This window comes from Pinus tabuliformis, chromosome 1_2 (genome assembly GCF_031772625.1).
Source record: "Pinus tabuliformis cultivar Carrire ecotype Pingquan chromosome 1_2, CPIR1, whole genome shotgun sequence".
NCBI lineage: Eukaryota > Viridiplantae > Streptophyta > Pinopsida > Pinales > Pinaceae > Pinus > Pinus tabuliformis.
Window position 1 is genome coordinate 1,182,424,498 of NC_142298.1, and position 12,085 is coordinate 1,182,436,582.

Below are 12,085 nucleotides of genomic sequence, written 5' to 3' on the forward strand. Positions count from 1 at the left end.
GATTCCCTGTAGAAACAGCCATTTCCAAAAAACTCTATTATTGTCATCCAGAACTTTCTTAAGGAAAAAATTGACTTGCTCCCTGCTAAAGGAAATCACAGCATTCAGAGGAACAATCCGAGAAAACACTATATCTCAAAGAATAAGAGGTCTCATCACGAGCCGGCTTATCATGATCACAGATATTATAACTTGCTAACTTTTCCAATACTGTCCACCAAAACAGGGCAACGACTCAAGATTGTTGCAATCAAAAGACAAGGGGTCTCATCACGAGCCAGCTTGTTCAGCAAAAGTGTAAATCAAGTGAATGACTGTGTCATAATTTGGCCACCAAACCAAGACATTGTTCTTTAGAGAATAAAAAAAAGGAAAAAAGTGTCAAAATGGGTTTTTCTCTGAAAAGTTGTAAATAGCCTTAAGCAGGATAAAGGATCATTACTGGGTAATAGGTAACCCTGTCGAGGCTATGGACGCCTGCTGGCAGCAGAGGCTCTACCTGCGACAAAGGAGCATATTTAAAAGGCTGCTACATAGGGAAGACTTTATTTTAATTTTTACAAGACCAAGTAATGGCTGATGTAAATGCAAGGACAAGCTGAGGATACAAGTAATTAAAATAGAAAGAGGTTGAAACAAAATATCATTGACAGTTTGAAGTATAATATGCTTTATCTTTTTATAATAAAGTTTAAGTTTTCTGAGAAAATTTTTTGTTTCGGAAGTTTGAAAAACGTCAATAGAAGATCAGAGATAACTGGTTCTCCCAAGTGAATCGCCAATTGTTGTGGCCAGCAACACCCCCCCCTTGTTCATTTAAGTGTTGTCCAAAATACTAAATGAATGGGGACCCTTAGTTAAATTTTAAAGAAAAAAGCAACAGTTTCCTTTCTTCAAAATAAGGTTACCATTGTAAGCTTAGAAAGGTCTTTTGAATATTTTTAACCTAAGTCTACGATAAGGGAAATATCTTTAAAACCGCATTGCAAAAAAGATAGGAAATACCTCCATTTCTCTATAATATCAATATGCGCAAGATCCTCGCGTTAAGCATAACATCGCATCGCAATAAAGTAATACTCATAAGGAAAAAACTTCAAGATTTATCGATCTGCGATAACGCCGATCGCAAGATCGCATATCGCAGAAATGAGCTGGCAAGATTTGGCAAACATCAAACTTCTGTGACCTGCGATGTTGCGATCGCTGCGATATTATATTCTCGCGATCTGCGATGGTGCGATTTGCGATGGCGCGATCTACGATGTTACATAAGCAAATCATAAATCACTTCATCACGAATCCTTCAGGCACGCCATTCAAAGAAAAGCCACTTACCATAATCTGACTCAAGATCATGCGCTTTTAATGATAGTAAATGAATTAGTTGTCAGTTATTAAATGAAATGAAGACGCGTGCTTTTGTAAAGAATTACTTCACGTAAGGTGGCATATTTTATATATCTGTTGCATTTAAAACTCTCCCATCACCTTTCTTGATCAATCATTTCCATTTCACTCGTAACCTGCAGGAACGAAGAACTAAAGACGATTTAAAGCTAAATGCAGGAAGAAATGGGAAAGAAAAATAAAGCTCAAAGCTCTGAGGCGAAGGAAAAGACGAAGGAGATGGCGTCTTTGTATACAGACACAGCCTGTAACAGAGATGCAGGGATATCGACATGGGAAAGCATGTACAAACTGCTCGAAGAAGAGAATCCCATAATAATGAAGGTTGATGTTATCGCGGGCTCACAACGCTCTTCCGAGGCGTCCTTAGAGGAGCTAGCATGTTCATTTCTTCACCGGATAGCAGCAAGGCCCAAAATTCTACCATATACGGATATGATCAAGTGGATACTTGACAATGCAGAGATGAAAAATAGACAATTCAAGGTACAAGGACATGGGCTCATCAGATCATTCGTTGCGCAAGATCTAAAGCTTATGTATCATCCTCCTAAACCGCAGGCGACTTACAATGCATAATTCGTTAAGAAATTTGTGGCAGAGAACCCAAACCTAGCAGAGACCACCCCGGGATACCTACCAAATAAGCTACGACTGAAAGCAGAATGGAAACAGAAGGCACAGCAAAAGGGAAAAGCAATCCAAGCATTAAACAGGTTAAATTGGGAGTGTTACTGGGCATACATGGTCAAGCCGCATAGTCAATGGATGACTGTGAAATGCATCATAAACACGGCCGAAAAAGTAGTGCCAGCTCTCATAGATGCTGTTTTCGCAGCCCAGCTCAGCATAGAAGTCAGCCAACCGACTCTCCTCAAGCCCATGATGAACACTTGCAGCTTTAAAGACCAAGTTCAGAAGTAGCCTTATTTTAGAATGTTGTTTTTTCTTTAAAATTAGATTAGAAAAAGAACGGTCATTTGAAAACCACATCCTAAATTTTGTAAAAACACTATTATTAGAATTAGGAAGTAGTATTTTAACCCTTCTCATGCATTTAGAGAAGGGTCCAGAAATTTGTCAAAAACTTGTCCTCGGAACATGCACTTCTGCACCCTCAGAGGAGGTTTTGATGAATGGATGGATCGAGATTTATTAATGTTTTCATTTGACATCTGCTACTGATGTTGCACTTTTGTACTCTTAGTAGATGTTAGAACAAGTAGAGATAAATCGTTTTTGCTTGAAGCTTATGAGTAGAATTAGTCATAAATGGTACTTTTATCTCTTGGCCATTTCTGCTTATATTCTTAAAGTGATATACAGTTTTCAGTTGTTTATATGTTATTGCATGAATGTATGAGTTACCATTTGGCACTTCTGTACGGTGGAGCCATTTATTCATGTCTGATATATGAATAACTTATTATGTGATATGTTGTTCACAACTGTTTTGCCACACTTCTTATGCAAAGTGGTTTATCTTAATTGATTTCTATTCTTATGATAGCTGAATGATCTTTATTACTAGTTATTGTTTGAAAGCTCTTTAGATCGCATAATAGAAGAAATACACCCCGGGTTAGCGTAGATTAGATGTGTTGTTTCTCATTAGATTACAATAGCATAGAGTTAGTTTAGAAGTTTGAATTAAATTAGCTTTAAGTACTCTTAGATCAGCATCATCCAACTCTACACACACACGCACCCATAGATTGGGAAACTGGTCCCATTATCCCCAGTCAGACCCGCTATACCAAACGGATAAGGAGCGGCCAACCAAGGTCCGGACCAGGTGGTTATCCCCCTTGTTGTCGACCCGATTTTCGGGGCTTCAACAGTGCCTTGTTCTATCCCCAATTTTACCATTTTCCACCTCTATTTTTGCCAATTTTTTGTCAAAGAAAGTACTCCCACATCTACCGTTCCATCACTATCACTATGATGAGGTAAAAACATTTAATTAATGTCATTTTGTTGGTTTTTATTATATTTGAGTGATTTTAAGTTACTCCTACTGATTTAACTAATCACTATGGATAAGTGTGAAGAATTGCAGCAACATGGACAGGTCACGATGGAGGGAGTGCTTGTCGATAGCCTTGTTTTTCTATTTCTGTACTTAACAACCCAATTCAAGATCTGTACTCAACACCATGGAGGTTTAGTAGACTTCGTGCTTCTAGAGGCTTGGATACTACAACTAGAGATTATGATCGAGACGAGTTCATTTTTTTCCATGATGAAGATCTTCTACATCCTCATTGAAACAAGTCTATGCCAATATTGGGATTTGTTAGAATATGTTGTTCTAAGAAGGAAAACGTCATTCCAACGATCAGATCTCAAAGTTTAATTTAGTCAATTCATTGAACTTACAATGTATGGTTTATTTTTGCTTTGAACACAAATCAATGCCTATAAAGGCCAGAATTGTAATAAGTTAATATTTAGAGAGAAGATTGTTATTGAAAAACTATTGAGCTATCAAGCATTGTTAAGGACATTATTATTCATAATCAAAGACTCTCTTATGGCTATGCATTGAGATTGAATCATTTCGATTGTTGGTTTACTATGAGCTTTTGATTTAAATGTTTGAAGCTTTCATTTCTTGCAAGTAGTCTAAGCTTACATAGGTGTGGTAAGGCCCACCATCATCTGGGAATAGGATTCATTCTTAGTATGTAGGAGTACCAGTGTGTGTTGATTCATTATAGTCGTTCTTATTCAGTTCTGGTTTGAGCTTGTTGAAGTTTCTTGTACAAATGCATGAGGAATTTCATTAGCTTTGGAGTGATTTTAAGTGTGATAACCTTGCATTCATTTCTAGACACCTCGATTAGGAATTCTAAGCATGTAGACCCTCATATGTCAAAGAAATTATGCGTAGATCCATGACACATGGTTATGCTCTGTTCTTCATAAACGTGGAGTCGTATTTCATATTAACCATGCTCTGTTCTATCATATGAAAGCACATTCATTTATATCGTGATCGAAATACCTGTGATAAGTTAATAAAATGTGTTTTGGAATCACTAAACGCGATCTTTGTGTGATCAAATCGATGTATTCATCTCTATAATGGGTTTTATGATAATCAATAAATTGTGTGGATTTCTCTATGTGGAATAGGGGGTTTGATTGATGGTGTGTGTTGAGTTTGTTTTCAAATGAATCTCGATTAGCCACAAATAGGAATTACATTGTCCATTTCCACTGTTGTGTTGTTTGATTTCTTTTTGACATTTTCATAGTGTGATTTATCATAAAAGCATTTCTTTACGTAGCATTGATTGAAGTAGTTAAATTATCATAGGATGATTTAGTTTCATTCACGTATAATCGATTGAGTATTGATTTCTATTTTCTTTAATGAATAATATAGTTTATTTCGAACATTGAACTGAGTGACTTATGTTTCAGTGTGATTTAATCGTTTACAATGCTTTGAGTTATTGAATATAATCATAGACCAGGTCTCCATTCTAATAACTCAGGATTTGATAAACACCAGACTTAGAATCTTTTGTTGAGATTCCACTCCTGTAGCATTAGTTCTATAGTTATTTAAAGTATAGTTTACAAGGCATTTTATTTTAGAGCAATTTGATTCAAATAAATTGAAGGTAGCAAAATAGGATTTGCTTTTAGAAATATAAACCAGTCTCTTTATCGTGTTTTATTACATATAAAATTGGAGTTTGATTTCTTCCAATAGTTAGAAGTTTGAATTCTCATTCAAGATTTGCAGTTAAAATGAATGCCATTTAAGATTTCAGTTTCATTTAATCTATCAGAGAATTACAATAAACACAGAGTGGATTGAGTTAAGTAGGATCCTTTTAGCTTGCTTACATTTTCTAGGAATAAGATAAGTGCTTAATTAGTCATTATGTACTTAACGATCAGAGGAAAATCATATACTCTACATTAAATCTTGAACCAAAAATGCATTACAAGTCATGCTTACGAGTCTTGGTTGACAATTAATAGTAAGAGATTTAATCAATAATTAAAACTACCAACATTTTGGCGTCGTTGCCCTAGAGTTGTATTTGGTTCAAGTAAGAATTATTATTACAGAGTTTCAAAGATATTGTAGGTAGTCAGAGGGTGGGGAAAGTACGGGAAGACGTGAGTGAAGAACCATGCATCCACTATTGTGGGGTTTCTCCAAATTCTGATCGTCTTCACTTATCTTTGAAATTTTATTTCCTTTTCTTTATGTGTAGAAGTAGGAGTAGACCTAGGGATAGTCAAGGTAGATTTATTGTTAGTTCAAAATTTCCTACAACTTTTGGCCTAGCAAACACACCAATTACTAGTCCTACTAACTGGTATGTAGGAACAAAGCAAGAAGAAGGAGGTGTTGATAGCAAAGTGGCCTTGGAAAGGGAGATCCTAAATCAAGATGAGGAAACAGTTTAACATATCATTTTTGGAAGTACGAAAGGAATTGCATTCGAAGATCTAGAATCAACTAATATCAAGGACCACCCTTCAGTACCTCTTGTTGATCAGTTAATCATTAGCATTCTCTTTCAAAACCTATAGCAGACATGGCCAACTAGGAAGGTGAGAACAGAAACAATGGAGAACGTTTGGGAGAAGGAGAAGGTCAACATTGTAACATATTAGGATGGAACAATGAGGAACATCAGGGGGAAGGAGAAGTCTCACATCACAACATATTCGGAGGAAACCATAAAGGACCAAGGGGAGGACCAGAGGAAGAAGAGGTAGAAGAAACCAATTCTGGCTTTCCTATTCTAGATGTAACTAGGAATATCACTATGAAAAACATACCAATGGCATCTATTCTGCTCTTCTACGGTAAGTGTTCCGAAGACCCAGATTCCTTCTTATTTGAATTTGACATTCTATGTAGGAGTTATAACTATTATGAGGATGCTCATAAGCTTAAGCTATTCCTAGCCACCCTAAAAGATGTAGCCCTTAGGTGGTTTATGAGCCTAGGTAAACACACCATTTATTTCTGGGATGATATGAAGTTCGTCTTTCTTAAGAAATACCAAGAATTCTGCAAAATTAGGGATGTGAATTATATTCAGAGAATGCAAAAATTAGAAGACGAGACCCTAGAAGAATATCTTGAAACTTTGTTTTATAATTTCCATAAATTCGAGGGGCACATCTAGATGAGAAAACTATTAGGAATATATTTTTAAAGGGACTAAGGGATGAATGTGTCGAAAGCTTAAATCTTCTAAGTCGTGGGGATATTTAAAAAAAGCCTTTTGCTGAAGTGGATGAATTATATCGCACTTATTCATGAATTCAAGCTAAAGTAGGCAAAATGCTCCGTGAGAACTCCCGAGATTATGTGTCAAGAAATCAGAAGTCTGTGCCTAATGTTGTCACTAGGGTGGAATTAGAAAATATGTTGGAAAAATTCAAAACAAATATCCTAAATACTATTGGTAACCAACTTGGCACAATAAAACTTAAAAATAAACAAGAATATGATAAGGTTGTCATGGTAATATTTTGTCCTAAATGCAAAAACAAGCATGCTGAGAGAGAGTGTCCCATTAATGTTCTTGAGGTTTGTGGGATTTGTGCTTTAGAACACACAACCGAGAAGTGTCCATCTCTTCCTGGTTTAAAGGCTATCTATAAGGGTAGTGCTGAAACAAATGATTCCTCACAAACAAGCAAGAAACCGTCTTGGAGAAGCCCAAATCAAAATATGTTTCAAGATCCTATCTCTCAAACCTATGGTCAGAACCAGCCTTGGAATTTCCAACCATCTTATCCTCCTTGTTTTATCCTCAATCTCAAAACACTCCTTAGAATTAGTATTGGAGGGGAAATCCTTATGGAAACACTTTCCAACCCCAAAGCCAATCCTATCCTCCATACTCAAACATGCCTAGTATGTCCTACAATTCGAACATTCAACCTTATCAGCAGGGGTAAAACCCGAATCATTATCAACAAACCTCACTGCATATTACTACTTTCCATCAGCTTTTACCTGCACCATCTAACCCATCACCTGCGCAGACACCACCATCATTAAACACGCCTTGTCCTACTTTGTTGCTTGCACAACCCATAACTAACCCCAACCATAATAAACAACCTCAACCTGTACAAAACATAGAAGCACAACCTTTTCCTACCTATATGATCACTGCTATCCCAAAAAATGAGATTCAACTGCGATCTGGGAAAACAGTGAATAAATGAAAATCAACTTTCATTATTGAGGAAGAGATCCCTCAAGAACAAACTAAAAATCACATCCAACAAGAAAAACAAAAACAAAAAGAAGAACTGAATGAACCTCCTTACCCCGAAAGATTACTTGTTAAGAAAGAGGAAATTCCAATTGAATATGATTTAGAATCAGAATTAAGGAATGTTTGTATTAAAATTCCACTACTACAAGCCATTAGAGACATTCCTATCTACACTAAAATCATTAAAGACCTATGTATTAAGAAACTAGGAAGGAAATGACACAAGAATAAAAATGTAAAGTTCATGAGTGAAATGTCCAGGATCATCTCAGATTTACCATTAAAATATAGTGACCCAGGGAATCCCATAGTGACTATTGAAATAAATGGAGTACTTCTACCAAACACCCTTGTAGATTTAGGAGTAGAAATTGATGCCATGACTTTCGAAACCGTGACATCTTTACAATTGCAAGGGATTAAACTTACACCTATTATGTTAGAATTGGCAGATAAATCCATTATCAAACCCATGGGAACCTTAGAAGACATAGTGGTCACCATTGCTTCCTGGCAATATCCCATCGATTTCATTGTAATTTCTCCTAAAAAACCAGGACACCCTATAGTATTAGGACACCCTTGGTTAGCCACTGCAGATGTTGTGATAGGTTGTTGAAGTGGAGAAATGGTCATTTTCAATGGATTATATAATCAAACATTGTCAACTTTCCCCCCTGCACAAACTACTGCTGAAGTACCATTATGGTTAGAGAGTCCTTACGGAGATGGGGATTGTATGTTTGCTTTGTTATCATTAGATAAATCTAGAGGATTCTAGGAATAATCAGAAGATTATATTTTGCAACAATTTTTATATGACCGTTCTTATATTGGTTATCCTATTTCTTTTACTGGTTATCTGCATTTTTTTAGTAATGAGTTTCAGGAAGCTTCTCATTCAACTATATTTTCCTCCTTCATATCAATAGAGGACATCAATGAGCTCACTATTGAACCAGTTGAAATCAACGAAGGGAAAGTTTTGTACATTGGTAATGAACTAAAGGAAGAACAGAGAAAACAATTATTGAGCATGGCTGAAGAGCAATCCAGAGCTTTCACCTGGGACTATTTGGACTTGAGGGACATACACCAAGATACGTGCATCCAATACATTTATACCAATGAGGAAATGAGACCGATTTGGTAGCCATAGAGACAAATGAACCCAGCCTGGAAAGAAATTGTAAAAGAGGAATTGCAGAAGTTATTGGTTGTATATTTTATCTATCCTATTTCAGATGGCAGATGGTGTCACTATTCATGGTGCTTCCGAAGAAGAATGGTAAGAGGCACATATGTGTGGATTACAAGGAGATAAAAAAAGCTACTCTACGAGATTACTTTCTGCTGCCATTTATTGATCAGGTACTCAACACACTCTCTGGTAAGAAGTATATTTCTTTTCTAGACGGTTACAGTGGGTATAATCAAATTCAAATAGCTGAGGAAGACCAAGAGAAGACCACTTTAACTTGACTTTGTGGTACATATGCCCATCAAGTCCTCCCTTTTGGTCTTTATGTCACCCCAGCTACCTTTCAGCGAGCTATCCTAGCCATCTTTTCTGATTTGATCCATGACTGTGTAGAAGTTTATATGGACGACTTCACTAGCTCTGGAAAATCTTGAAAATGTATTGATTTGATGTCAAGAAGCCAACATATCCCTTAGCAGTAATAAATGAAAAATGATGCAAACTAATGGGATAGTTTTGGGCCATCATGTTTCATTTGAAGGAATTAAAGTTGAGCCAACAAAGATTGAGGTAATCTCGCATATTTCCATTCCTAGTTCACAAAAGAGGTAAGAAGTTTCCTAGGACATGCAGGTTACTATCATCGATTTATTGAGAATTTTACAATAATTGCAGCATATTTATCTAAATTATTAACTAAGGATGTTGACTTTGTTGGAATGATGATTGTCAACATGCTTTTTAGGTATTAAAAGATAGGTTGTCCGCCGCTCTAATATTGAGGGGACCAAATTCGTCCTTGCCATTTCACATTTTCACCGATGCTTCCAATACCGCACCTGGATCAATTTTAGGACAAAGGGAAGATCACTCACCTTATGATATTTATTTTGTTAGCAAGAATCTTTCCCCTGTTGAACTAAATTATACCGTTACTGAAAAGGAATTGTTAGCAGTTGTTCATGCCATTAGAAAATTTATACATTACATAACTGGTTATGAGACTTTCATCCATACCGATCATTCTTCCATTAGATTCTTGATGAAAAAACCTATCACTAATGGTAGGATCACTAGATGGTTGCTACTTCTATAATAATTTATTATAACTATGATTGATAGGCCTAGGCGAGATAATTTGGCAGCTAACTTCTTGTCTCGAATGAGTGTCATGTAGGAAAATGTACAAGATTCAGTACTAGATGATTTTCCGGATGAGGAATTGTTTTCTATATCTACCATTACTACCTAGTTTTCCAATGCTACCAACTACCTGGTATTAGGGAAATTGCCTCAGAATCTGTCTACCAGGGAGATACATAACATCATACAACGAAGTTCCAACTACTCCTGGATCAATGGGGACTTGTTCTACACGGGACCCAACTTGATCATGAGGAGATGTGTGTGAGAAAATGAGATATTTGATGTGTTGACAAAAGGACCACATACAAAGTCCTTCGTACTGGGTATTGTTGGCCTTGCTTTTCAAGGATGCTAAATAATTTGTATCCAGTTGTGACACTTGTCAGAGGATGGGGAGGCCAGTTTCTTTGGATGAGATGCACATTCAAACACAAATATCCATTGAGCCATTTGAGAAATGGGCATTAGATTTTGTGGGACCTATCTCCCCTATGTCAAAGAAGAAGAAGTATATTTTAGTTTGGACCGACTATGTTACAAAGTGGGTGGAAGCCAAATCTTTGTATGTTGAAACCGAGAAAGCAGTAGTGGAATTTATTTTCGAAGATATCTTCACTAGATTTGGGGTACCATGGGAGATTGCCACCGACCAGGGCACACAATTTACATTAAAACTGGTCAAGGATCTCACTGAAAATTACCAAATTGAACATCGGAAATCTACTCCTTACCACACAAAAGAAAATGAGCAGGTGGAGTCCACAAATAAATTATTAGAATCCATCTTAACCAAGACCATTCATTTTGCATCACAGAGATTGGATTGACAAATTATTGTAGGCATTATGGGCTTACCACATCACTTGGAGGAATGTGAAAGGGCACACTTCGTATGAGTTAGTTTATGGTAAATAGGTGTTGCTGCCCATTAGGTTCCAAGTGAAAACATTTCAAACAACCGCTCAACTTGGGATAAATCTGAATGAAGCTCAAGAAGAAAGGCTAATGTAGTTGAATGAGCTAGATGAAATTACAAAAGATGCATTTCATCAAACTATATTGGTGCAATATCAGAGAGCTCATTGACACGATAAGTTTATTAAGAAGAATATTTTTTGTCCCAAAGATTGGGCCTTGCTTTATGACAGTAAGTTTAAACACATTAAAGGAAAATTCTCCACTTTGTGGTTAGCTCCCTATGAGGTGGATGAGGTGTTTGAGAATGGTTCAGTTCGCATTAAAACTATTAATGGGAGTGAGACCTCCTTGTAGTCAATGGCCACCGTCTCAAGATTTATCACCAACCACTCTCCCAACAAAATTTTTGCATGAGATAAGAAGAGATCCAGAGATGGAGCTGGTTCATGAAAATGATGAACCTCTTGCTGGTTCATCTGGTTAATTTCTTTTATTTTTGTATATATATATATATATATATACATACATATATATATATATATATATATACATATAAATATATATATATCTATATATACATATATATATATATATACATATACATATACATATATATATATATACATACATACATATATATATGTATATATATATATATATGTATCTATATACATATATATATGTATATATATACATATATATATATATATATATATATATGTATATATATATATGTATATATATATATATATATATATATAATAGTCATGGGGTTGTCATTTTTATATATATTTAGGCGTTTCTCCCCACAGCCCATGTAGAATAAAGGAGAAATCCGCCTTGGGTAGGTTTATTCCTTTAACCAAACTTGATAAATTAATATCCAAAATGAGCCTTTTGGAGTCTTCTTTGGTTTTTTTTGGACTCTCAAAAATTGAAACTCTCGAGTAGTAATTGATTCAAGCTTGTAAAATGACATGGGACAACGGTAGCCTAGGGATTCCTTAAGTACATATTTATTATTTGTCGGTCTTGAGGAAATTTTTAAGGAAAAGAAGCCCCTTGGAGTCTCCTTTGGGTGGTTCAGACTCTCTAAATATGAAAACCTCGAGCAATGGCTACTCTAGGCTCGTTAAAA

General features: G+C 35.9%; 1 pseudogene; it reads left to right on the forward strand.

Annotated features, from left to right (window-relative positions):
* Window positions 1-8,410: 8,410 nt before the first annotated feature.
* LOC149210449 (uncharacterized) overlaps window positions 8,411-12,085 on the forward strand; it is a 56,226-nt pseudogene continuing 52,551 nt past the window's right edge.